Below are 26,829 nucleotides of genomic sequence, written 5' to 3' on the forward strand. Positions count from 1 at the left end.
ATCACTGCAATGGGACTAACCTATTATGCTGCACCTTTTATGAATCTGGCAACTTCTGGGGGTGTTAGTTCCGGCAGTTCTTGAGGCGGCTCCTCTCTCCCGCCCCTGCATAGCGCTATGAAGAATGCATCCAGTTACAAGATCTTTCGCAGAAAACTTCATGGCTGATGTCACGGCCCATTTTACATTTGATTACACCGTCTTCTTTACGTGTTTCTTCCTTCTTGCTCCTCTTTACATTGCCTTCACTATCAATTCGTATTCTTGAAAGGTACTTATTTCGGCACCGTAGAAAAGCCAATATTAATCCACCGGCAACGTTAAAAAACCACGTCCTCCCAACTGAAACGTTCCATACGAATCGCTCGTACAGAATTATCGGAGTATAGAGTCCATATGATGCGGAAAAGTATATGGGCATCGATACGTGTATATGGGCATCGATAAACGTGGATGAATTTTTTCCTGTTTGTATCTGCACCAAACCCTGGTTAATCCCCATCGTAGGTATGTGCCATCATTTTTGAGGCAAAAATATCATTGTGCCGATACGGTAGCTTGGTGCCAACGGTCCTTGTAGCATTACAGAAGGAAAAATATTTGAGAGGAAAACAATATGAACAGGTTACGGGAGTTCTCAGCCCTCCAACCATGTTTCTATTCACGTGTTGGCCACAGAACGGTAGCTCGCCACTTCCGAGACTTCAGGCATCCGAGGACCACATATAGGATGTGTAACAAGCACTGAAGAGGTACATTAGAAAGACAGCTCGGCAAGCGGAATTAATCTCTAGCAGAGAGTACGCATGCTGGAAGCATTGTTTGGCCTTCCTACCGCAAGCCGGCGCACTTCTGTCCAGAGTGATCTCAGGGTTCGAGAGTCTGGCGTCAGCACCTTGACAACACATGGGAATAAAAGATTCCAACAGTAAAGCGTTTAATTATCTACAGATTATGCAGTATTTGAGGCAGGCCTTTAAGTGCGTTAGGAAAAGGAGTATCCGGAGAGCGCCTGCTTCCGCTGGAGGATGTAGCGCTCATTGCTCTGAGCATGATATTGGGAGGGCCCGTTGAAAAACGACAGCGCGGTGGAGCCTGAAGTTGTTCCAGGAGGTGACAAAGAGCCCAGACCAAGCCGGAGTGCTCCCCTTGGCACCTCAACTTGGGCAGAACAACTCCGAGGCCACTAGAGCCACCCGATGAGAGGAAGCATACAGCGACAACTGGTGATGCCCGGACCGGTCGTCGGTGTAAGGCCACACATCGACATCTGCAGTGCCCTCTTCATGTCAGACATGGTGAAAAGAGGCGCCTGTTGCTTCAGCTGTCCCTGCACGCGAGCAAGTATGGCGATGGTTATGTGCGAAGCAAAGAGTGATTAACTCCAGTTTACATTACATTACATGAAATTATCAACAGCGCAAGACAACAGAAGAGACATAGGAAGAGACAAATTTTTTGTCATGGAGCACCAACTCACCAGTCTGCCGTCCTTCTTCAGTACATTACATTTTCTTACGCGACGCTATCAGACACAACGTAGCGAAAGGCACTTGATTAATTTCGGCCGCCTCAAATTTTTTAGCCTTAACGGATTGTTGACGTGCGGTAGCATTAGGGGGCTCATTCAATGACTGCTGTGTAAAGTGAATCCGTAAAAATGATCGTGGTACATCGGTAAGAAGCGTAATCATAGTGTTTCCAATTGAGACAGCTGCCTTACTCACATAAATTGTAACTTATGATAGAATTGTGGTCCTTTCCTCGAGATCTTGAGCGTATGTCTCTAGTGTCACTTCAAAGCTGCTATATGTTGCGGGTGTGGGCTTGCTTGATTGTGGTCCAAAAAGCATTCTTTTTTCGAGAAAGCTTTGCTGAAACTTTTCGTAACCTGGCTGAGAACAATTCCCCCCCCCCCCTCCCCAGTTCGGCTCCAGCTTCAGTTCTTAGCAGTTTCGTTCAGCTTTGTTCTATGTTGGTTCAAAAGAAAAAGTGTTCGTTTAGGGTGCCAGAAGCTATAATCCACGCAAAATTTCTTTTTTTTTATTTGTCAAGCAAACAGAAAACGTGCAAAATTAAGTGCCACGGGCGTAACATTGGATACTGATCACTTTACCGCGCAAGCTATTCCCTGGCGTCATTAGCGGTTTGCGATACATATTCGTAGGCATCTGCGTTTTCGTCAGTATAGCTATTTCTCCCCCGCGAGGACACGTGAGCCAAGCAGATTTGTCGGTCTTCTCAACGCGTAGATTTTGCGAGTGGTCTGTCGGCCTTATGAGTCATTCACTGAAAAAGTGAGGGACCTCAGAAGTAGAATGGAAAGAAAAGAAACATTCTCACATATATAGAGTGCTACTTTCAACTGATTTTTTTTTTTCACAGCGGGCTCGCGTATTGAGGCGTACACAAAAACACAGAGGCAACATAAACCATCCTTTAAGAGCGCGAGATCTACTTCTCGGCAACAACTTCCGATTTCGTTGTGGATGGCACAATGACCTTCAACGCCTCAAAAGGTCAAACCGAACTTAAATGCGTGGCGGTATGGTCTAAGCTGTGGTTGTATGACCATGTATTTATATTACTGTGACCACTGGGTACCTCACCATGAACTTGGGCTTAACCCAATACGTTGACAATTCATTTGAGACAGTAGACACCATGCTTAACAGAGCTTTTGATGGTATAACTAGGTTCGAACCACGTTGAACCACAGCCATTTTTTATTTGTGTTCTTTCGACTCTCCCTCAGAATTTACAACTAGGTTCACAGCCTAGAGTCTTGTTATGGTATAATAGCCCTAGCAGCCGCATATCCCATACCTGTTTTGTGCGTGACGTCACTAATACCCCAGGCGCGCTAGATGGAGACCCCGCAGCTGGGACTGTTGAGTGGCCCTGGGTCTCCCTCTTGGGTTCGTGCTGAGGACCCCCGCATCTTGTAGGACTGCCTCCACTTCCGGAGATTCAGGCGCTGGAAGCCCGGGGCACTGTGTCGAATGTGCGAGGCCCACGTTGTCGTCCCCGATTCCGTGCGGGTCCACGCAAGAAGCTCTCCTTGCGGCGCCGAAGGAAGAGGTGCTCGCTCTTCCATCGTCAGCGTCGAGGACGCCACCGCGCTCAATTGATCCAGTCGGAGGTTCCACCGGGAATCGCTCTGTGCTTTGTGCCCGCGTCTGGACGATCTCTAAGGAGGCGTCTTCGAAGCAAGCCAGACTTGTCTCCTGGGATGTCGTTCTGCCCGTTCACCAGCGGGGCCAAAAAGTGCTCTCGAGCAGCACGCGCCACGTTCGGAACGCAGCGGGGCCACAACCGGATCTTCTTCGTCTTCCTCTTAAAACATGGCACATACTCACATAGGGGGATTGGCCAAGGTGTAGTGGCATAAACAAGGAACTTCGCGTAGGCGATTACGACAAAATATAACTGTTAAGCGTGAATTTTGAAAAATGTATCGATCAAAAAGGACAGAAGAATATATTGTCACGAAATGTTGACTGGTATCCGGAAAGCAGAAAGATGGCGAAAATGGTGTCTTTATGGGCTGACTTGCGCCCACAGTGGACTGAATCTCTCGGCGGCGGCGCAACAACAAGCGAGCTCGGCGGTCGCCGAACAGAATGCCCTCTGCTCCCGGCCGTGCTATACTTAAAGCTGATAGCGAACTTTCAAGGTAAAGCATGCAAACGTTACTAGAACATTCTGGAAGGAGGTAGAATCAGCAACGCCTGGATGTGACCAATCGAGATGTGGTCGCGTCTGGCATCCACAGAGTGATAAATTGGTGTGACAGCGGCTGTTAAGAACAAACAAACACGACAAAGTTTCACGGTAAGATTAAGTAAAATAACAAGCAGCATTTTGGTGATAAAAGAAGAGCGAGAAAATTTTAGGCCAGCCCCATTGAAAGTTTCTATAAGGTGAGTCTCAATTCCATATATTTTCGTTTTTTTTATAAGGAATCTGTATGGTGTGTATGGAGTCAGTATAGACATTATGGGCAGTGCGTGTGGAAAATTGACTCCATATGAAGTCATGCCCTTTATATGTAAGCTACATAAAAGCTTTATGAAATGTTTATAAACACAAAACAAGAAACGTATCGATGCCCATACACTTTTCCGCATCATATGGACTCTATACTCTGATAATTCTAAACGAGCGATTCGTATGGAACGTTTCAGTTGGGAGGACGTGGTTTTGAACGTTGCACGTGGATTAATATTGGCTTCTCTTTGGTGCGCGAAATAAGTACCTTTCCAGGATACGAGGTGATAGTGAAGGCAATGTAAAGAGGAGAAAGAAGGAAGAAACACGTAAAGAAGACGGTGTAATGAAATGTAAAATAGGCCCTGGAATCAGCCATGAAGTTTTCTGCGAAATATTGAGTAACTTTGGATCCATTCTTTATAGCGCAATGCAGGGGCGGGAGAGATGAGCCGTCTCAAGAACTGCCGGCATTAACACAGCCAGAAGTTGCCAGATTCATAAAAGGTGCAGCATATTAGGTTATTCACATTTAAGTGATATAGTTTACTGAATTCTCGTTCGCTGATGTCATGGTCGATACATGGAGTTCTCGTGCCATGTGGTGGTTTCAGGTTTTTTACTTGATTGATCGCACGCGTTACGATTGAATTTCGACCCTACGTAGTTCTATTTACGTTCCCTTCTTGGTACGTTTAATTTCTTTAACGTGCCAAAGCGACTCAGGATGAGGGACGCCGCCGTGGAGGGCTCCGGATAGTTTCGACCACCGGGAGTTCTCTAACGAGCACTCGCATCGCACAGCACACGGACGCCTTACCATTCCGGCTCCATCGAAAGGTAACCGCTGCAGCCGGGATCGAACCCACGTGTTTCGGGTGAGCAGTAGCGCACCATAACCGCTAAGCCGCAGCGACGGCCGTTATAGATTTTAGGTAAGCTCATGGCTAAGCGGGAAAGTCACCAATACATTGCTTTTCCATAAATGCAGTTTTCAAAGTAAATGTTTAGTTCACTGCAGTATGTCGTAGTTGCACAGTTGGTATCGAAATATCGGAGGTTAAAGAGGCGCTAATGAAAACTAGGGCTACCGTAGTAGAAATTGTGAACTGGGTAAAAGCTGTGTTAAAAAGAGCCCTATGTTATGTGGTGGCCGAAGTTTTCCTATAGACATCTTGAGTTGGGTCTGTTTGCAGTGATCCTCATGACTATGCAGAACCGCTGCAATAGATACAATATGACAGTACTCAAAAAGCTAGCTGTGGCTTATATTCGTTCAGCTATACAAATAGTGTAAAACGCGAACAGTTCGTCATTCTATGGACGAGTGTTCAGTCAAAATGCGCTTTCGTTGCGTGGTTCAGAGTACATATTTTATTTATTATATATAGAAAAAATTAGAAAAATCACACGCTGACATAGACGTAAGCGTTACAGACGCTACCGTAATTGATGAATAAATGCGCTCCGAAGCGTCAAACAAAAACGATAGAAATTTTCACAAGGGTTTGGTCCAGAGACACATGCCTGCCTTCTTCCTGTCTCCTAACGTTGTCCCTATCATTTTTCTTTTTACAGCTCGTTGTTTTGTCCTTAAGTTGAACTCTTTCCGTTAGAGTCCACGTTTCTGCCCCGTAGCTGAGTACTGGTAATATACAGATGTTGCATGCTTTTCTCTTGAGGGACATTGTTAAACTGCCATTCATGAACTCGAGAACCTGCTGAATATGCTCCACCCCAGTGTTGTTCTTGCAGCTGTTTCAACATCGTGATCCAGAGCTGCAGTCACTGCCTGCCACTCTCTTGAAACTTGCAGCGCCTCGTAACCAATTGTAAAATGCAAGGTCATCGCTTCGTTAAAAAAAAGAAAAGGCCACAAGTGGGCTGCACTACACAAGGCGGATTACGTTGTTTGACGGTAGAACACGTCGCTGACCTGTCAACGCATTGGTATGGTCCAAATCTCTTTTCTCGAGCCCGTCTCCACAGAAAAACTGAGCACCTTGCCAGGGAAATTGTTGTACTCACTACAATACCTGAAACCTGAAACCACCACATGGCATGAGAACTCTATGTATCGACCACGACAACAGCGAACGAGAATTCAGTAAACTAGATCACTGCAATGGGACTAACCTGACATGCTGCGCCTTTTATGAAACTGGCAAATTCTGGTGGTGTTAATTCCGGCAGTTCTTGAGGCGGCAACTCTCTGACGCCCCTGCATAGCGCTATAAACACTACATCCAAGGTTACTCAATATTCAGCAAATAACTTTATGGCTGATGTCACGGCCCATTTTCCACTTGATTATACTCATTTCCTTAAGTGTTTATTCCTTCTTACTCCTCTTTACATTGCCTTCACTATCACCTCGTATCCTGGAAAGGTACTTATTTCGCGCAACATACTGAAGCCAATATTAATAAACCTGCAACGTTCAAAACCACGTCCTCTCTACTGAAACGTTCCATACGTATCGCTCGTATAGAATTATCGGAGTATAGAGTCCATATGATGCGGAAAAGTATATGGGCATCGACACGTTTTTTGTTTGATGTTTATAAACATTTCATAAAGCTGTCATGTACCTTACATAAAAAGGGCATGGTATCATATGGAGTCAATTTTCTACATGCACGGCCCATAATGTCTATACTGACTCCATACACACCGTACAGATTCCATATAAAAAAAAATGGAAATATATGGAATTGTGAGACTCGCCTTATGGAAACTTTCAATAGGGCTGGCCTAAAATTTTCTCCCTCTTCTTTTTTCACCAAAATGCTGCTTGTTATTTTACTTCATTCTATTGCGAAACTTTGTCGTGTTTGTTTGTTTGTTTGTTTGTTCTTAACAGCTGCTGTCACGCCAATTTATCACTTTGTGGATGCAAGACGGCGCCTGATTTATTTCGATTGATCGCATCCAGGTTGAGCGGATCCTACCTCTTTCCAGAATGTTCAAGCAACTTTGCATGCTTTACCTCGAAAGTTCGCTATCAGCTTTAAATTGTGCACGGCTGGGAGCAGCGGGCATTCTGTTCGGCGACCGCCGAGCACGCTTGTTGCTACGCCGCCGCCGAGTATTCAGTCCACTGTGGGCGCAAGTCAGCCCAAATAATGAGTTTTATTGAGACACCATAATCGCCATCTTTCCGTTCTCCGAACAGCAGTCCCATTTCGTGACAATATATTCTTCTGTCGTTTTTCATCGATACATTTTTCAAAATTCACGCTTGGCACTAATATTTTGTCGCAATCGGCTACGGAAAGTTCCTTGTTTGTGCCACTACACCTTGGCCAATCGCGCCATGTGAGTATGTGCCATGTTTAAGAGGAAGAAGAAGAAGAACCGGTTGCGGTCGCGCTGTGTTCCGAACGTGGCGCCTGATGCTCGAGCACTTTTTGGCCCCGCTGGTGAACGTGCAGAACGACGTCTCAGGAGACAAGTCTGGCTTGCTTCCAAGACGCCTCCTCAGAGATCATCCAGACACGGGCACAAGGCACAGAGCGATTCCCGGCAGAACCTCCGACTGGATCAATTGAGCTCGGTGGCGTCCCCGACGCTGACGATGGAAGACCGAGCACCTCTTCCTTCGGCGCCGCAAGGAGAGCTTCCTGCGTGGACCTGCACGAAATCGGGGACGACAACGTGCGCCTCGCACTCTCGACACAGTGTCCCGGGTTTCCAGCGCCTGAATCTCCGGAAGCGGAGGCAGTCCTGCAAGATGCGGGGGTCCTCAGCACGAACCCGAGAGGGAGACCCGGGGCCGCTCAACAGTCCCAGCTGCGGGGTCTCCATCTAGCGCGCCTGGGTATTAGTGACGTCACGCACAAAACAGGTATGGAATATGCGGCTACTACGACTATTATAACCTAACAACATCAAAGGCTGTGAACCTCCAGCGTCCTCCAGCGTAATATCGTCCAGTGATATTAGAAGCGTAACATTATGCCAATGTCAGATGTAGATACTTTGTAACTGTATTTTTTGTGTGTGCGTTTGTGAGTGCGCCCTTCCACTGTTGTCATGTGATCAGCTGCTGGGCTATACACCCCGGCAGAGGGCGCAGGGTGTCTCTCAAGCTGCAACAACGCAGATTTTTGCCTTGCGTCCTCTCTCCTTGTTGCTGATGTAACCTTGTGAGAGTTAATAAAATATATCGTATAAAAAAAAACCTATGCTGTTAATTCTGAGGAAGAGCCGAAAGACAGCAAAGAAAAAAATGTCTGGGGTTCAACGTGGCTTGAACCTAGTTGTACCATCAAAAGCTTTGTTACCCATGGTCCCCACTGTCTCAAATCGAATGTCAGAGTCTAAGGTCAAGATCAAGGTCAAAGGTCAAATTCAGGTACCCAATGGTCACAGTAATATGAATACATGGTCATACAACCACAGCTTAGACCATACCGCTACGCATTTAAGTTCGGTTTAATCTTGTGGGGCGCGTTGAAGGTCATTGTCCCATCCACATCGAAATCGGAAGTTGTACCCGTGGAGTAGAGCTCTCACTCTGAAAGGACGGCTTATGTTGCCCCTGTGTTTGTGTGTACGCCTCAATACGCGCGCTCGCTCTGAAAAAAAAAAAGTCAGTTGAAAGCAGCACTTTATATACGTGAGAATGATTCTTTTTTTCCATTCTGCTTCTGCGGTCCCTCACTTTTTCAGTGAATGGCTCAAAAGGCCGACAGACCACTCGCAAAAACTACGCGTTAAGAAGACCGACAAATCTGCGTGGCTCACGTGTCCTCGCGGGCGAGAAATCGCCGCGCTGACGAAAACGCAGATGCCTACCAATATGTACGGCACATCGCTGACGACGCTAGGGAATAGCGTGTGCGGTAAAGCGACCAGTATCCAATGTTACGCCCATGACACTTAATTTTGCATGTTTTCTGTTTGTTTGACAAATGCAAGGGAAAGGTAAAGTAAATTTTGCGAGGATAACAGCTTCTGGAGCAGAGAGTGTCAACCGAAACCAAGACTTAAGCTAAAGCATTATTTTCTTTTTGAATCTTAATAGGGCGGCGCTGCACGGAACTGTGGAGTACTGCAGCTGGACCCGAACGCAGGAACTGTTCTCAACCAGTTTACGAAACGTTTCGGCAAAGCTTCCTCCAAAAAAAGAATGCTTTTTTGGGCACAATCTAGCAAGCCCACAGCCACAACATATACCAGCATAAAGGTGGCACTAGAGACATAAGCGCGCAGGATCTCGGGCAAAGCACCACAAATGCATGATAAGGTAAAGTTAAAACGAGCAAGGAAGCTGTCTCAGTTGCAAAAATTATGATTGCGCTTCTTACGGACGTACCACGATAATTCTCATGGATTCACTATACATGCGAGTCGTCGAACGAGCCCTCTAAACGCTACCGCGCGTGAACTCTCTCCTAGGGCTAAAAAATGAGCCGACGCTGAGGCAGCGCTCGAATATCGAGCGGTAACACACCTAACTAATGTCTCCGGTTCCGAATCCCTGCCGCGAGCTGGGCTCTAAATTAACTAGGAAGTCTATGTTGCACGAAACCAAAAGCTGAATCGTATGACACTTCCGGAACATTCTGCGGCAGACGGCTGGCCCAGAAATTTGACAGGAATGTCGGCACTAAGTGACCCGACTTTGACGCCTGCCAGACACCGGATCCACATAAGCTTGTTTTTAGTTGTAGTGCTCTGGGCATCACGCTGCCGCCTATTATTTTATTCCGTTATGTAACCACCTCGGTTACCATGGCATCCACTGAGGTACAATGCCGTTGCTATGGAGGCCGGCATCTTGGAGTTTCTCCGTAGAGTCAGCATAACTCGGAGGCTCGAAACACTTCAGCAGGGCTAATGCTCTAAAATTCCAGGTAGCTGAAATAAACCAAGTGCCTTTCCCTGCGTTGCCTCTGATACCGTAGCGCACGAAAAAGTAATGTAAACTGGAGTTATTCACGTTTTGCTTCGCACATGGCCATCGCCATATTTGCTCACGTGCAGGGACGGCTGAAGCAACAGGCGCCTCTTTCCACCATGGCTGACATGAAGAGGGCACTGCAGATGTCGACCTGAGGCCTTACAGCGACGACGGCCCCGGGCATCGCCAGTGGTCGCTTTGTTTCCTCTCAACGGACGGCACTTGTCAACTCGTCGTTGTTCTGCCCAAGTTGAGATGCCAAGGGGAGAAGTCCGTCTTGGTCTGGGCTGTGGATCACCTCCTGGAACTACGTCGTGCTGCAACGTGCTGCAGCTCTTCAACAGGCCTCCTAATGGGATACTACGAGCAATCTGCGCTACATCCTCCAGCGGAAGCAGGCGCTCTCCGGATACCCCTTTTCCAACGCACTTAAAGGCCTGCCTCAAATACTACACAATCTATAGATAATTAAACGCTTTACTATTGGAATCTTTTATTCCCATGTGTTATCAAGCTGCTGACGCCAGACTCTCGAACCCTGACATCACTCTGGACAGAAGTGCGCCGTCTTGCGGCAGGAATGCCAAACAACGCTTCTAGCGTGCGTATCCTCCGCTAGGGAATAATGACGCTTGCCGAGCTTTCTAATGTACCTTTGTAGTGCTTGCTACACATCTTATATGTGGTCCTCGGACGCCTGAAACCTCGAAAGTGGCGAGCTACCGCTGTTCTGTGGCCTACACAATATTAAAAACATGGTTGTAGGGCTCAGAACTCCCGTAACCTGTTTATATAGTCTGATGATGATGATGATGATGATGATGATGATGATCGTGATTATTATTATTATTATTATTATTATTATTATTATTATTATTATTATTATTATTATTATTATTATTATTATTATTATTATTATTATTATTATTATTATTATTATTGTTATTATTATTATTATTATTATTATTATTATTATTATTATGCTTGAGTGAGTGCCCGCGTGCTGTGCGATGGCAGAGAATGTTAAAGCCATGCAAAGTGACCGAAGTCTGTCTAAAGCTTCCACTACGGCGTGTCTCAAGTGCCCTTGTGCAACACTGAGGCTTCAAGCACCACACATTCTACCTTTTAGGTCATATCATAAAGAGCGCTAAACCACCCTCCTCCCTCGCCCCCTCCTTGACGGACCGTCGGTCCTCGAGCGACCGTAATCTGCCTTGCGCAGTAAAACCCTCTGTGGCTTTGTTCGTTACACAAAGGGATGGCAAAGAACCATTATCCGAACATATCGCCCCAGAGAAACCAAGTACCATTCCAGGAGGCAGCTTGTGCCCGTTGGACACCAGTGGGCGCCTGGCGGCACTCGGCATCGAAGCCCGTAACTAATGTAGTTGAAAAGCGTACTTTAACGTTGGTGCTGGCGGCATTTAAGGAATGCGTGACTGAAAATATCGGCTGTGGGCCTCTAACAGAGCATCACTCGCCTTTTACTGGCAAGACCTGGAACGATTACACTCAGAAGGTGAAGAAAGAAGTTAATGCCAAAAGCGCACGTGCCACGCGCAGCAGTCCGAACGTGGCGTTTTGTGGGCCTGTGTCTATCAGCACTGACGGCGAGCGCACCGCTACCAAGCGCAGGACAAAGCTCTGGCTCTCGAAGACTTCTGTTCCCAGCTCACGCTCAGGTGCGCGTACAAGGCACAAGTCTGCGGTGAGGCACGCCGGCGGCAGGCCACTGAGTTTAGGGACGTCACCATGGCTGGCTGTGGAGGGGCGAGCAATATGTACCGCTGTAACAGCAAGGAGAGCTTCTGGGACTCGGATCTGGAGACCTTCTGGCACATGCTCAGCACAGCACCTGGGCTTCCTGCGCCTGAATCACCGCCAGCAGAAGCAGCTGAGCGAGGTGCAGAGGGATGCTCGGAACGCGGCTCAGGAAGAGCTCCAGGGCGAAGCCGCATACTCTCCGCGCACACTTCTTCCCAAACGGAGGAGCTACCAAAGTCTTCATACGGAGGGGAGGTAAAGAACTTGCGTGCTTGCAATGGTTGTATGCGAGATAGCTGGTGGGTCATTTGAAGCTTCATGACCCGGGGCTAGAGCAAACACAGAGGACAGAGCACGCAGTAGCAAGAACGACGAAGTACAAACACGTGCATTTCATTGTTGTTCCTGTGAGTAACGTAGTGCGTCCTCTGCATTTAGTATTGCGCAAGATTTTCATTGTCAGGCTGTAGTTCTTTCAGGTTGGAAAGTGTGCTTTCGATGAGGGTACGGAAGCACATCAGTGCTTCGGCGGTTTGCAGATTTAGGCGTTTACGAACTGTTGCGATATCGGTGGTCAGTAAAGTAAATTGTGCTCAAATTACAAACATTGAGTGCGTGATTAAACGTACTGCTATCTGGAAGCAAAATCGGTGATGCACACGCAGTAACAAAAATGGGCAGAAATAACAGTCTGATAGATAACCCAAGAGTCGAAACAAGCAGCAAAAGAAAACGGTCTTCAGAAAATTATGGCGACCGCTTTTATATGTCTCCAGAAGATAACGCCATTCGTAAGCCCCCGCAAAAAGTGGTCATTGGGATAAGTCACTGCCAAGGCACTTATTTTTGCTAGTTGGTTACTGAATCACGACATAGTAACTAGCACAAATAGACACAGAGAGGAGACAAATTGCAGAGCACACGGTAGACAATATACTGCCTATCTAGCGTGTCTCCTGTCGTTGCTCTCCTGTCTGTGTACTTTTTATGCTGCTTACTATGTCGGGAGTAGTCACAAAATTTAAAGCGTGGTTCTCAAATTGGCGTGACCTAAGGCTTTTGTGTTTTTTCGTCGGATGACACGGTCGCAGATTGTCCGAAATGGAAAGGATTAGACTGCTTTATCTACAGCAGTTTGTTTAATCTCACAGGCAGGCGTGTTTTTAAAAAATACTATTTATAGTACAAAGGCCAGTGCGAATTTGGGACACTTAGCACTTAGGTTTTCACTTCGGCTTCGGTTTCGGTTAGAGGTTTGGTTTCCAAGGTCACGCAGGCTTCACACATGCAAAAGTTTTCGTGAAGTTCCGAGACTGAATCCATTAAAAAAAATGCATTTAACATTGAAATCATTTGTGCAGCAGCCTTTCGAAATAGTCTTCCCTGCAGTCTATACACAGCTTCCAACGCTTCCTGAGGTCTTGGAAAGAGTTTGAAAACGCTTCTTTTGGCAGGGTTGTCAGCTACTGTGTCGTGGCGCCTTCAATGGCCTCGATGCTCCCCGTCCAGCAACCTTTTAGGGCTCTCTTCACACAAAAAAAAACAGGAAAGAAATCGCGTGGGGGGAGGTCAGGCGAGTGTGGCGGATGGGGAAGTACAGTAATGCTGTGCTTGGCGAGAAATTTTGTCACGCTCAGAGCAGTTCGTGGCTTTGCATTATCTTGTAGAAGGCTCCATTGTCCAGATGGCCATGAGTCAGGATGACGGCGTCGCAGTGCATCACGCAAGTGTTAGAGCACGCTGATATAAAACTCCTGATTCACCGTCTGCCCTTGTGGGACGAAATCGTTGTTTATGACACCTCTGGCATCGAAAAAACTATCAGCATCGTCTTTGTTTTTGTCTTCTGTCGCCGCACCTTTCTCTACGCCGGAGAGCCTGTGGACCGCCATTCGAGGATCGTATTGAAAACACCATGTTTCGTCTTCAGCAGTGATGCTGTCGACGAATGCTGCATCCATCTCTGCCTCGGAGAGCAAATCAGCGCTCACTGATGCCCGCGTGTCCTTCTGGTCCTGTGTGAGGGAGTGCGGCACAAGTCTGGCATTCAGCTTTCGTTTCCTCAAGTTCTCACGCAAAATTTGGTGGCATGTTGTCTTACTAATGTCGAGAGCATCTGATAGCATGCATACTGTAATGGTGTGGCCTTGCTGTACGATTCCCTGATCCGAGCACGTTGCTTTCATTGCGTGAGGTTGAAGGGCGCCCCTGCCTTGTCTCGTCTTCCACCGATGTTCTCCCCGAAACGAACCTCTTGTGGCACTCGAAAACCCGCGCCCGCGATAATTTCTCGTTGCCGTAAGCGTCACGAAGGAGGTCATACGTCTGTGTGGTTGTCTTGCCAAGCTTCACACAGAATTTTATGTTTGCACGCTGTTCGATGTGGACGTCCATCTCTCCACATTCGCCCACAGTAAAATGCGCCAACGACTAGAGACAACGTATTTTTCTACATGTAGTGTCATCTAGCGGCTGCCGCAGCAATTAACATAAATAACGCAGGTTAGCCTGAAAATATGGCGCTACGCATACGCACCAACATTTGTTTTGGGGAATCATTTCTACAGAAGAAAATAAATCAGTCTCGAAACTCTACGGACAAACGTTGTAGATCAGTAAAACTAGGCTTACACCCCGCCCTAGGAGTATGACGTGATAGCGTTAATAACTTCCAGGTATACAGAATTGGTCATTCTCTACTTCACATTCACAGATCCCTGGGCGTCTTCATATCTTTCTGGCGCAGTGGTGCAGCAGTTAAGCAGTGCGCCATTGCCCCGCGATATGGTGGGTGCAGCCATCGGCGGGGCTTGTGAAACCCAGGTTGTTCTTCCCGAGCAATCTCTCGTGAACAATCATTAATTGAACTGCCACCTGCCACAGTGTGCAGTGTGCGTGCGTGTGCGTGTTTACACACACCTGGCAGTATTTTCACAACCCTGTGGGCAGGTGGTCAGTCTGCCGCAAAGCAGGCTTCAGATATCAGGTTTTTGCAAGCATGTGGATAGCAGTGCTACCACACTAGAAGAACGATTAATTCGTGCCAAGATTTCCAACGTGAGTGTAGTAGCAACACATATGATAGTTGAAGTGTACAGAAGACATCTGTAGTGCAGCAACAGCATGAGTGAGCGTTTTTTCCTCAATAATTTTAGAGAAAAACATATACTCGGCCCTAGCTTCGACAATGTCCCACGTTCTGCAGCCTTCAGGGCATTTTCTTATTGCGACTAAAAACTAAACAAACCAGGATGCCAAAAGTCAGGCAGCCGGATAATAGGCATTTTGCAGAGCTTCCTGACAAACATATGCATGGTTCCAATTACAGCATACTTTCACCATTTTTCCCAATCACTCCAAATAATACACCTGTCACTTGTCACCGCGCAAGGATGTCGACACAAGCGCTCGTAACCGAGAGCCTAGGCTAAGCGCTCATGCAAAGGACTTGAACTCTTTGGAAAGCTGCAAAGTGCAAATAATCGCCACCGCAACTAGACTGCAGATGACTGCGGCAGTTTACTGCCGGCCACACCCCAGTGGCGATTATATTACATGCTAAAATGCGGATTCAACACGGTTGGTAAGGCGATACCAATAATTTTGTTTCCCCACTTATTAGCAAAATTAAGAAACAAAAGCCGACGTGGTATGGCATAAAGTGGTATGGTACGGTACGTTATGGTGCGGTATGGTATGGTATGGTATGCAGCGGCACGGTATGATGGTATGATATGGCATGGTGCGGTACGTTACGGTATGGTATGGAATATGATACTGTATAGTATGGCATGGTACTGTATGGTATGGTATAGTATGCAGTGGTATGGTATGATGGTAAGGTATGGCACGGTGCGGTTCGTTACGGTATGGTATGGTATATGATACAGTATAGTATGGTATGGTACTGTATAGTATGGTATGGTATGGTACTGTATTGTATGGTATGGTATGGTATGGTATGGTATGGTATGTGCGCTTACCGTGCTAAAATACACATAGTCAATGAGAGATACCGTGGTGGAGTGCTCTGCAATAATTTCTACCATCTGGATATTTTTAGCGTGCACTGACATCGTAAAGCACACGGGCGTCTCCAATTCATCTCCATTAAAACTCGGCCGCCATGGCCGTTGTATTTGGTCCCGCTAAGCAGCCGAATGCCATCACCAATAAGCCACTACATTTTAGAGGCTATCAGTACGTTTTAAGGTGACACACACTCTCCGAAAACACAGGCACGACGTGTCCAAACAAAGTGGAACACAACCGTCATTTTTCACCTGGTTAAAACTTGCGTGCGTCGACTGAAATGGGTTATTACGACATCACAAAGAAGCCCCAACAGGCAGTAATAAATAAATATTCCGAAGCCAGTTTCCGCCAATATTTTTGACAACTAAGCTTACAGAAAATCGAACATGAAAGCATCGACTTCGGATAATCAGCGAGAGTAAGAACAAGACCACAAGACACAAAAATATGCACTTTACACACGAATTCCAGGAGGAATGTAGTCTAGGCAAATGGCGGATTAACAGGATTTTTTTTTTACAAACATTCAATAAACCGTCCATCAAGGCACAAGCAGTCAACTATAAACGCAAACTAATCTGCCTTTTGAAGTGACTTAATTAAAGTAGCTCTACTGCTGTATGCGCGGATCCTCTTGCAGACAACAGTTGTCGAAAAAGCGGTTTTAAAGTCACATTGAAACTCGCCTCAGCGGACAGGAACGGTAAGTGACTGACATAAATTACCCGCATAAGTCATCGGCAGTTGGCCCCATAAAATCAAGTCAGAATATATTCATTTAATCCCAGCCCTTGACGTGCCAATGTTCTTACACATGCAGGAGCGCCTGACACAAGCACTGCTGGGTCCCACCAGGAGCCATCCTGGAAGAGAAGGTGGTGTGGATGCCAATGCAGTGGATGCCGATCCTAAGCAATACCGGCAGGGCTTCTGGCGGCGTCCCAGCGGCTTCTCCGGGATGCTTCTCAATAAGGGCCCTGGTGGCCGTTTTCACGGCCTGCCGCTTTTCGGCCGGTGCTGATTTCAGGAGAGCCGAGCCTCGCTCAGGCACTCTGCGGCACCTGCAGATACGCGCGCTGCTCTAGCGGTGACTATGCATGGGCGTGCTGTGCAGAGGTGCGACCCGCCGCTCCAATGTCACCGTGAGTGCGCAGTCCCACTCCACACGGACTTACAGTTGGACAATACGAGGGAGGAGGACTGTTTCGTGATTTCTTTTTACATCGCAACGAACGCCGGCAGCCTCAACATGTTTGCCTGGATGCCCTGAAGGTGCCGACGACTCGGTGCTGTGCGAACAGTAGAGGATGTAAGGCTTTACTGAAAGAACATTTTATTCATTAGGCCACTAGAGCCCATTGAACTCAAATCTTGATACCTATATACCTGGACAATAGAGTGCCTTCAAACTGCAGTAAGCGCAAGCAATGATTCTTAGAAAGAGCGTTATCCCGAGACCTCAGACTTGATCTGAATTTGCGAACATGCCTTGAATTTGGTGTTTTCAGTGTCCACTCGGCGTTGTAACCGTGTATCAAATGAGTTACGTGTCTGAACGCGCGAGGTGACTTCTACAACTGTCACAGTATAAAGAGCACGGGGAGCTGCATAACATATAAACAGCAACTTTTTTTCGATCATCTTTTTTTTCTTTGTGGTTCCTAATTTGAGTCTGAAAACATCGCTCCACGGCTCTTTTTTTCTTTAATTCGCTCATGGGTTTCTACAGCGGGTGATTTTTAAAACCTTGATTTTTAAATCCTAACTTTAAATCTTATTTAGTGTGTGATGGAAGTGCTGTTGAACAGTATTATTGATTTCTTTTAAAATAGAAGCAAATACGGAAGGAAAAACTGGTTCGGGCCGCGGCGATAAATGCGTACAATTTTAAGCACCCGCGCTACTGCCAGCGCAAAAGTATAAATGGACACGACATTGGATTTAAAGATAAGAACTATAGCCAGGAAGGAGAGTGCGGAGGAAGCGATTGTGGCTTGGCTTGAGCCAGTCAGCAGGCCTGTGCACTTCCCTTTCCTTTTTTCCTGGCAGCAACAGACAGACAGACAGACTGCAGGCAGAAGTGTGGTCCTTGTATGCTACGGAATTAGAGTTTCAGCAGAATTCAAGCCAATATCCATGTCCTCAACCGCTTTGAAGCAAGCTGCAGAAAGCTCATAATGTCTCCCTTGTGCACAAAGTTATGTTGGGCTGAATGGGCACCTTCAATCAGAGTTGCAGTCTGCAGTCTTTTTTTGCGTGCGGCATGAACAGTCGTGCCTCCCGAGAATAAGCTACAATAATGTACAGCCGCACATGATGATACAAAGCCCTGCAATGGTGTGCATGTGATTGATCTGAAAGCGGCATGAAAATGAAAATTGCTTTTTTCGAGGAAAGAAAATACCTCTCACATCTCGGCGGACACCTGGACAGTGCCGTAAGGGAAGGGATAAAGGAGGTAGTGAAAGAATAAAGGAAGAGCGGCCATAGTGGAGATCTGAATAATTTCGACCACCTCGGGATCCTTAACGTGGTCTGACATTGCTCAGCACACTGTGCTATGTCATTTGGTGCCATGTCATTTGGAGGTCAATTTGGTGCACTAGGTTTGTTTTTCACTTTGGCTTCGGTTTGGGTTATAGGCTCGGTTATCCAAGGTCACACAGGCTTCAGACAAAGATAGGTAAAGTTAGACTTTCGCTCCCCCCTAGGGTTATGACGGATAGCTTTAATGGGTTAACATCCATACATGCGAAATTAATATTCTCTACTTCTCATTCATAGATTCCTGGATGTCATCGTACCAGTCTGGCGCAGTGGAGCATCGGTTAAACCATGCGCCACTGCCCCGCGATGGCGGAGTTCCCGGGTTCGAACCCGACCGCGGCGGCTGCGTTTTTATGGAGGAAAAACGCTAAGGCGCCCGTGTACTGTGCGATGTCAGTGCACGTTAAAGATCCCCGGGTGGTCGAAATTATTCCGGAGCACTCCACTACGGCACCTAATTGTTCCTTTCTTCTTTCACTCCCTCCTTTATCCCTTCCCTTACGGCGCGGTTCAGGTGTCCAACGATATATGAGACAGATACTGCGCCATTTCATTTCCCCGAAAAACCAATTATTGAGGAAAGAAAATGGCGCAGTAATTGTCCCACATCGCGATTGACACCCGAACAGCGCCGTAAGGGAAGGCAAGAAGGTCTGGGTGAAAGGATAAACAGAAAAAGAGGTGGTCCGGATTAACATCGCACAGCACAGGGGCTCCTTTTGCGTTTCGCCCCCTGGAAACGCGTCCGCCGCGGCCGGCTTCGAACCCGTGAACTCGGGCCCAATGGCTGAGCACGCTAACCAATGAGCCATCGCGTAGGAGACGCGGCACGTCGCGTACTCGTTCTTGTGACTGAAGGAAGGACGGAAAGGAAAGTGCACGTGCCTCCAGACTGGTTCGAGCTAAGGGCCCTTCACTGTTCGTGCACCTAGTACAATAAAACAAAAGCTAAACGTGAAACACACGTGCCACGCGCTGCGTTCTGAGCCTGGCGCGTGATGCATCCTCAGCAGTGACGCAGGCAGCGCCGCAGAATCACTGACAGAACTAGCACAGTCGCTGCTTTGTTTCCGAGGCACCTCTGCCCAGCTCCCAGCGAGGTGTGCACCCAAGGCACAGGGCGACTCCTGGCTGCACAGGAACGCTACTGAGTTCAAGGACGTCACCATGGCTGCTCAATGGGCCAGACCATTGTAAAGCTGCAACGCTACGTCGAGGATCTGTGGCTGGGGCCTTGAGGCCACCGGGTGCGACACAATCGGTCGCCAGGAGTGGCGGCCGGGCTTCCAGCGACTGAATCTCCATGAGAGGACGCCTCCAGGCGAGATGGATCCGCAGCGCTTCGCCCAGAAAGGCGTCTGTGACGACTCCGCAGTCGACCGGGACGACTCTGCGTCTTCAACCGGGGAGCAGGAGTTTCCAGGGCCGGCACTCCAAGACCAGGTATGGAATAGATCATGAAAACAGTGGGCGAGATTGTAAATTGGAAATGCCGCTACCGCTGCGGAGCCTTTGCCCACTTAAAGGGCACGCCGCATGTAAGGCAGTACGAACGCGCTGGGTAATCAACCCCCACCCTGTACGAGCGTATTTAGCCTTCCTGTATTCCTGCAATTCAGCGCAGGATTCTTATGTAACTGCAAGGATCTCTCAGCTTTACTCCACGCGGGACCATTCACGTTGGCCCAAGAATAGCAATCGAAGACGAATCCGGTTCTCAGTGCGGAGTTGACTCCAACGCGTTTTATCCAGAGGTATGCATTGGTGTCGATTATAATTTAGAACGCATGTCAGAAGAGAATCGGCGTCTACGACACAATGGAACCATTCCAGACATAACTGAGCGGTTATCATTTCTCGGGGCCGTACAATCGGGTCAGTACAATGGGCAAGAAGTTGTTCCACATGGTCGTGGATATAGCAAAAACAAAACGGCTACCCAGACAACATGGCAAATAATGAACAACTTAATGAAACTTTCTTTCCTCTCCCGAGGTTCTATCACTTTCTCGTCACTTTGCCTGCTGATTCAGCAGAATGGGAATCCAGTGCCTAGAGGTGTATGTAGTACAAAATCCCCAAAGAAAACGGCGCGAAATACGGGGACAAAAGAGAAACAAATACGACAGACCCAGCGCTTTGTCTCTCGTGTTTTCGTTTTTGTTTCTCTTTTGTCCCCGTATTTCGCGCCGTTTTATTTGTGAATCATGAACCAACTAGCCTAAAATAGAGTTCTTCTTGTAGTACAGAAAGCAAAGCAGCAGTTTGCAGTTTATTCCGCCGTTCGCTACCTTTGCAGTGCGCGTTAGTATTGTGTGCGGGAAACAGACTGGGAGAATGTAATAAAAATTTAGTGCTTAAATCACGGTGTGTCAAGGCAGGTTAAAGGCTCACCTTTAATCCACAGGCATAAACATGGTGGCGAGTTTCAAATTGTTTCGCCGCGCATATTCGACGCGAGTACCCCGAGTCAAGTCGGGTTTTCTTTCGAAAGTCACTCCTAGCACTTTCCCCTTGCAAATACATTCGACCTCGCATCATACGATATGAATCAATAGTTCTATAGTGATTTTGCATTTCCTCTAAGGCGAGTGATGAGGGCTAGCAGCTTTTTCATTAATCATAAGCGAATAATAATTTTACTGACTGTACTCTGCGGATTTATATTTAGCTCTAGTCCCTATAGCATGGTTATGATGAATGAACTAAGACAGCAGGCAGATAAGTTAAGGGCTCACGCATGTTTAATGGTTCCGTTGGTTCCGTTATACTCGCCGACCCGCCACGGTGGGTCAGTGGTTAGGGCGCTCGACAACTGATCCGGAGTTCTCTGGTTCGAACCCGACCGCGGCGGCTGCGTTTTTATGGAGGAAAAACGCTAAGGCGCCCGTCAGTGCACGTTAAAGATCCCCAGGTGGTCGAAATTATTCCGGAGGCCTGCACTACGGCACCTCGCCCTTTCTTCTTTCACTCCCTCCTTTATCCCTTCCCTTACGGCGCCGTTCAGGTGTCCAACGATATATGAGACAGATACTGCTCCATTTCCTTTCCCTAAAAACCAATTATTATTATTATACTCGCCGAGCCCGTATTTGAGGGTCTCGCCATTTTTCACAGCTGGATTAGAGCTCGCGCAGCCGCACCTCGGGTAACGAGTGCACCTTACGCTTGGTCTCAGCCCATTTTCCTGTCCGCGAACGCGTACACTGACGCGACGGCCCTTGTTCCGTTTGCACCTCTTTCCTCTTACGACCCCTGGTAGATGGTTTACGCGCTATGACCTTCGCCCGAGCTTCTGAACGACGTTCGCCACCATGCAACTGACATGAGCTTCACCCGTATATGGTAACTCTAGGACTAATGCCGTAGTGCAAACGCTACCCGTTAATGGAGTTTCTCACCCCAAAGGCAAAGCCGTAACACGTAGCCTAGCAACGAAACGAGACAAGTTTCAGGTGACCCGAGTGTTGTTGCAAGTAGGTGTTAAAATAAAAAAATTAACTGCTGTTCAACTACTGTTGAATCTGGTTAGAGAACGAAAGCTGTGGTTAATCGGGCAACTAGACGCTGCTTGGCGTCTATAATGTAGAGTGCGTTCCGCATACTGCATAGCACCCTGGCAGGTGGCAGTTAAATGGCTAAATGCGAGAGGTTGGCCACCTAATGAACGTGCGGCCTATGCCTGCCACAATGTTGTCAGCGCTAATGCATGCAGCCCACATGTGTCTCTCACCACCGCCACATACCTCAAAGCGCGATTGAGGTGTGCACTAACCCAGGGAGCCTGTTATGCGCAATTCCTTTCCTCAAAATCATCGCAGTCTTGAGCTGAGTTTACAGCATTTACCCGCCGCGTGCCTCAGTGGCTACAGCGCTCGACTAGTGATCCGGGGTACCCGGGTTCGAACCCGAACCGGACTGGCTTCCTGGGGCAGTGGACGCCTCAATCGCGCTTTGACGTACGTGGAGGTGGGGAGAGAGAGTTGTGGGCTGCTTGCCTTAGCGCTGGCAACGTTGTAGCAGACACGCGCCACTGCGGAAACAGGCGACAGCGTTTATTGGGTGACAAACCTCGCGCTATCGACCATTAATCGCCAGCCGGCAGGGTGGGCGCGCTGCCTACCCCGCGCGCGGGACACACACAACGTTACAGGCCAAGCCGCGTCTACTTAACCCATGCACCTCAGATTTCGCTCCCTAACTTGGTTCAGCAGTAGTTGAACCGCAGCTGTTTTTTATCTCCCATATCGGTGGACACCTGAACCGCTCTGTAGAAGAATAATGGCGGGAGTAAAAGAAGGAAGGAAGATATAAGTGCTGTAAGGGAGAGCTCGCGAATAATTTCGACTACCTGGGGATCTTTAGCGTACACTGACATCGTACCCTACGCGAGCGCTTGTAGTGTTTCGCCTCCAACGAAACGCGGCCGAAAAGTGCAGGCGCATTATTAATAAATACAAAATAATGTCCTAAATTTCTTGAGCATAAGGCGCCCCTCATAGAAAGTTGGTTTTGGGGGACAGGAAGTGGCGCTGTATCTCTCTCACATCTCGGCGGACGCCTGAACTACGCCGTAAGGGAAGGAATAAAGGATGGACTGAAAGCAGAAAGGAAGAAAGAGGTGCCGTAGTGGTGGGCTCTGGAATAATTTCGGCCACCTGCGGATCTTTAACGTGCACGGACATCGCACAACACACGGGCGCCTTACTTCCGCGGTCGGGTTCAAACCCGGGTACTCCGGATCAGTAGCCGAGCTCTCTAACCACTGAGTCACCGCGGCGGGTATGTCACTTCATAGCCTGAGTCGCTTTATGAAGTAAAACCCCATAAAACAAATTTATAGACATCAGTTAGTATGTCAACGCCGCTGAGGTTAGTTGCGTGGAGCATTCCTAAATAAGAATTGAAGAACAAATGCCTCTCAGTATTTTTCACACAAGAAAACAGCCCCAAATCGAAACGACCGTGAGGAAATAAATGCTCCTAAATTCTGCTGGGACCCAATTAGGCAAACTTATCGCCAACGAAAGCGATGGAATGTATGCACAGGCTTTCATACTGACCACATTTGCTTACATTCAATTTTATCATGTGCTGCGCGAAATATAAAACCTTGATTTTTGGACGTCTCCGTCCTAGCCACCCGAAAGCAACGATGGAGCCGGCCGTTCGTACAGCAGCCCGGGGATGAGCTCCTCGGACTCGGGCCTCGAGGCCTTCTGGGTGGTCCCACGGTTGCTCGCCCGAGCTTCCCGCGCTGGTGCCTCCGGTAGCGGATGCAGAAGCACGTTAGGGAGCAGTCTCTGCAGCCCGCTGTCCAGGATGGAGACCATCGCGATGCTGCAATCATCGCGGATGCTTCCTTTGAGACGACGGATCTACCGCCGTAACCACAGGGCGGGCAGGTAAGCAACAGCTTGTGGCTCTAGCCGAATAGATCCAAAACCTGCTCGTCCTGCGGGCATTATTCGTGTACTTCATGGAAGAAAAATCAGCCACATATGTGTGGCGAATGCGCTGGACGCTTAGCCCTCGCAGTTAATGCCATTTTTTTTTGCACATTCAATTAGCAGATACTTAAATTGAATGCGAGGTTCTTATGGTCTGCTGGGACTCCCAGCATCTGCATTTACATGAAATTCCCACTGATTGCCGGTTTTCACATAACTTCAAATGTCTTAAGGAGGCACTGAGGAAAGATTTAATTTGGCCCGTATAGATGACATTCCATGTTCTAATAGCAAGCAGACTGTTCTCACCGAAAACTGAGTTTTATGATTTATAAATGGAGTAATTATTAACTATTGGAACACAGGTATCCCGACCAGAGGCCGTATCGCAAACCAACTGTGCTGCTGCAAAGAGTATTTCTTCAACGGATCTCTGAAGGTGAGGGTGCACCGCCATTTTCCTTCATTTGGCAGATACGGACTTCCTTGCGCTCCTGACGTCATAGTTTCTATTTGGTCGCGAGAAATAGACGTCCGAAAAAACACAGCCATAGAGAGCCTTAGCGTCGATATTTACTGAGACAGAATAGTACAGAGTTGAGATCAGTGCCCTTCCAAGCGGCACTAAAGACATCCCCATAAAATTATTGTTTTCAGTGAAAAATAAAAATATTTTGTGGCTCCATTTGGATTCCTTGATCCTTGTGCGGAAGCAAAGTGCGCATTTAATCGCTCGCAAATTCTATTAAAAAATCTACACCCCAACCGATTGAAACCCCAACCTTTATGTAGATTTAGTGCCAAAGCACTGATCAGCACGATCCCAACCGAAAAATCTTGTGTTAAGCTTGACCTGGTGGGTGACCTTGGCCAACCTGGAAAATTGAAATATATGTTGCCGCGACCGGATTTCGGACCCGCAGCGGCGCGTACACATCAGCTTCGCTGGCCACTGCATTAGAGCACTAAGCTATCGCCGGAACCGATCACGCTTGGTGTTCAACTGCAATACAAGATAACACAAAACGAAACCATTAGCCAAACAGGCCAAACACATGCTTTCGCCCGTCTACTCTGTTTAACGCCGTTACAACCCTGCGACTTCTTTCGGTCTTTTCTAGCTTCTAAAAGCTCCTCAGTTCTCGGAGAGAGAAGATGGTCTGTTGATTAGAATGCGGAATCCTACTGATACAGGCCAGCTCGATAATGTACCCAGTGTCCCTCTGCCGCCTCGTGGCTCAGTGGTTATGGCACTCGGCTGCTGACCCGAAAGACGCTGGTTCGAACCAGGCAGCGGAGGTCGACTCTTGATGCAGGCGAAGTACTAGAGGCCCGTGTACTGTGCGATGACAGTGCACGTTAAAGAACCCCAGATGGTCTAAATTTCCAGAGGCCATAACTACGGCGTCCCTCATAGCCTGAGTCGATTTGGGACGTTAAACCCCAATAAACCAATGTCCAACTAACGTCTCGCTGACGGAGCAGGACACCATACCAAAGAGCTGCGTAGTGCAGGTTTCGGAGGATTTCCGAAGCATAAATTTTAGAAAAATCTTACAACGGCCGCCATGGAACGATTGATTGCCTGCTTTACTAGCAAACATGCCTTTCATCAAAGTGGAGTGTATACGAATGAAGCAATGTGCATTCTGTCCGTGAGATCGCAAAACAACAATGCTGGCTCAATCAACACGACGTCACGACGGCGTAGAAGGGAAATTGAGACCTTCGAGCCAGATGAGGCAAGCTCGATTTAGCGGAGTGATTTGTACCGTTCGCGACCTTCCCTTAGTGGTCGGAAAACATGATCACGCGAAGTTTGATTTACTCAAAACACATTGGCGTGATTGTTCTTCATTACACAACAGGTTGGAGTCTATAAGGGTCTGTGCCTCTAGTTGTTCAGTCATGGGAAAAGTTTCCTGGATGCACATTCCCAGAAAACAAATTGTTTATGCTTTGTCTCGCTAGTGAGAAGGCTGGTATTCAACTAGAGGATTCAGCACGTATGACCCCTCATGCCTCAATCGTTTGTATTGCACTGTTTTTTCCCTACAGCGCAGGAAAAAAAAATTCTTGAACTCATTCTTCGCAAATCTTTGTTCATGGCTATGAATAACTCATAATAGCCTGTCTCACAACTCGGTGGAGTAAATAGCACGCTCCCATAAGCAACAAATTACTATCGGAGTCATGCCTGTCAGACATCATATTCCAACTTATCTTATTCTCTTCATGCGACACTTCACATGACGCGTTCTGTGCAGAGTGCAATAAACGAGAACGAGATATATGGTGGCTTTAAAACACTCGAATATACATCAGGCTTGTAGCTCGAATTCGAAATATTGCCTCGGCGCGCTGAGTTACTCGTAAAACTTGGTAAGCCAGGTTAGGTACACAAAGCCGATGTGGTAACACCCGGTTCCCGCAGGGAGCGCTTCCTGTTCCTCTTCCTCAACGCGAACAGACTCGTCTCGCACAGGGAGGACACAGTAACGCCGGTGCACGTGACTATATCAGAGAGATGAAAGAACAATCGCCACCCTCGCCTCTACCCTGCTTCAAACCGGTTGGCAGTAGAATCTTTCTATTCGTCCGCTCAATTCGCGTCTCCAGCCTTTCCCTTCGGAACTCTAGTCAATTGGTGAGGGGAAGGATTCTCGCACAACTGGCAGGGGCCCAGCTCCGTACGGCAAACAATAGCATACGCGTAGCTGCAGACATAGCTCCGTTATCAGAATACCTTCCTAGATGTCGAGTGAGACGTCACCGCATACCAACCTCGTAGTGTAGTATGCGCAGGATTTGCATCTCTCCTTAAAACAAAAATCTTCTGCAATGAGTATGGCACCTGTGTACCAGGACACCGGTGGTCGTAAAGAAATCTATGAGCTGTAATTAGGAGCTGCGATTCCTACTAACATGTTTGTCATATGCGCTTAGGTGAAGTTTTCAAGGTTTCTTACGCCAGAAAACGTTAATTCAAGCGCATTTCTTTAGCATTAGATGTATTCGTTTAGTTTCTGCGGACTCAGAAAGAGTACATTTTTTGCAGGGCATACTGAGGGCTCGGCAACTGGATAAAAGTCGTGCTACTTTCGACGACTGACCTGTGAGCCTTCGCCGATC

The sequence above is a fragment of the Amblyomma americanum genome, chromosome 2 (genome assembly GCF_052857255.1).
Source record: "Amblyomma americanum isolate KBUSLIRL-KWMA chromosome 2, ASM5285725v1, whole genome shotgun sequence".
Lineage (NCBI taxonomy): Eukaryota > Metazoa > Arthropoda > Arachnida > Ixodida > Ixodidae > Amblyomma > Amblyomma americanum.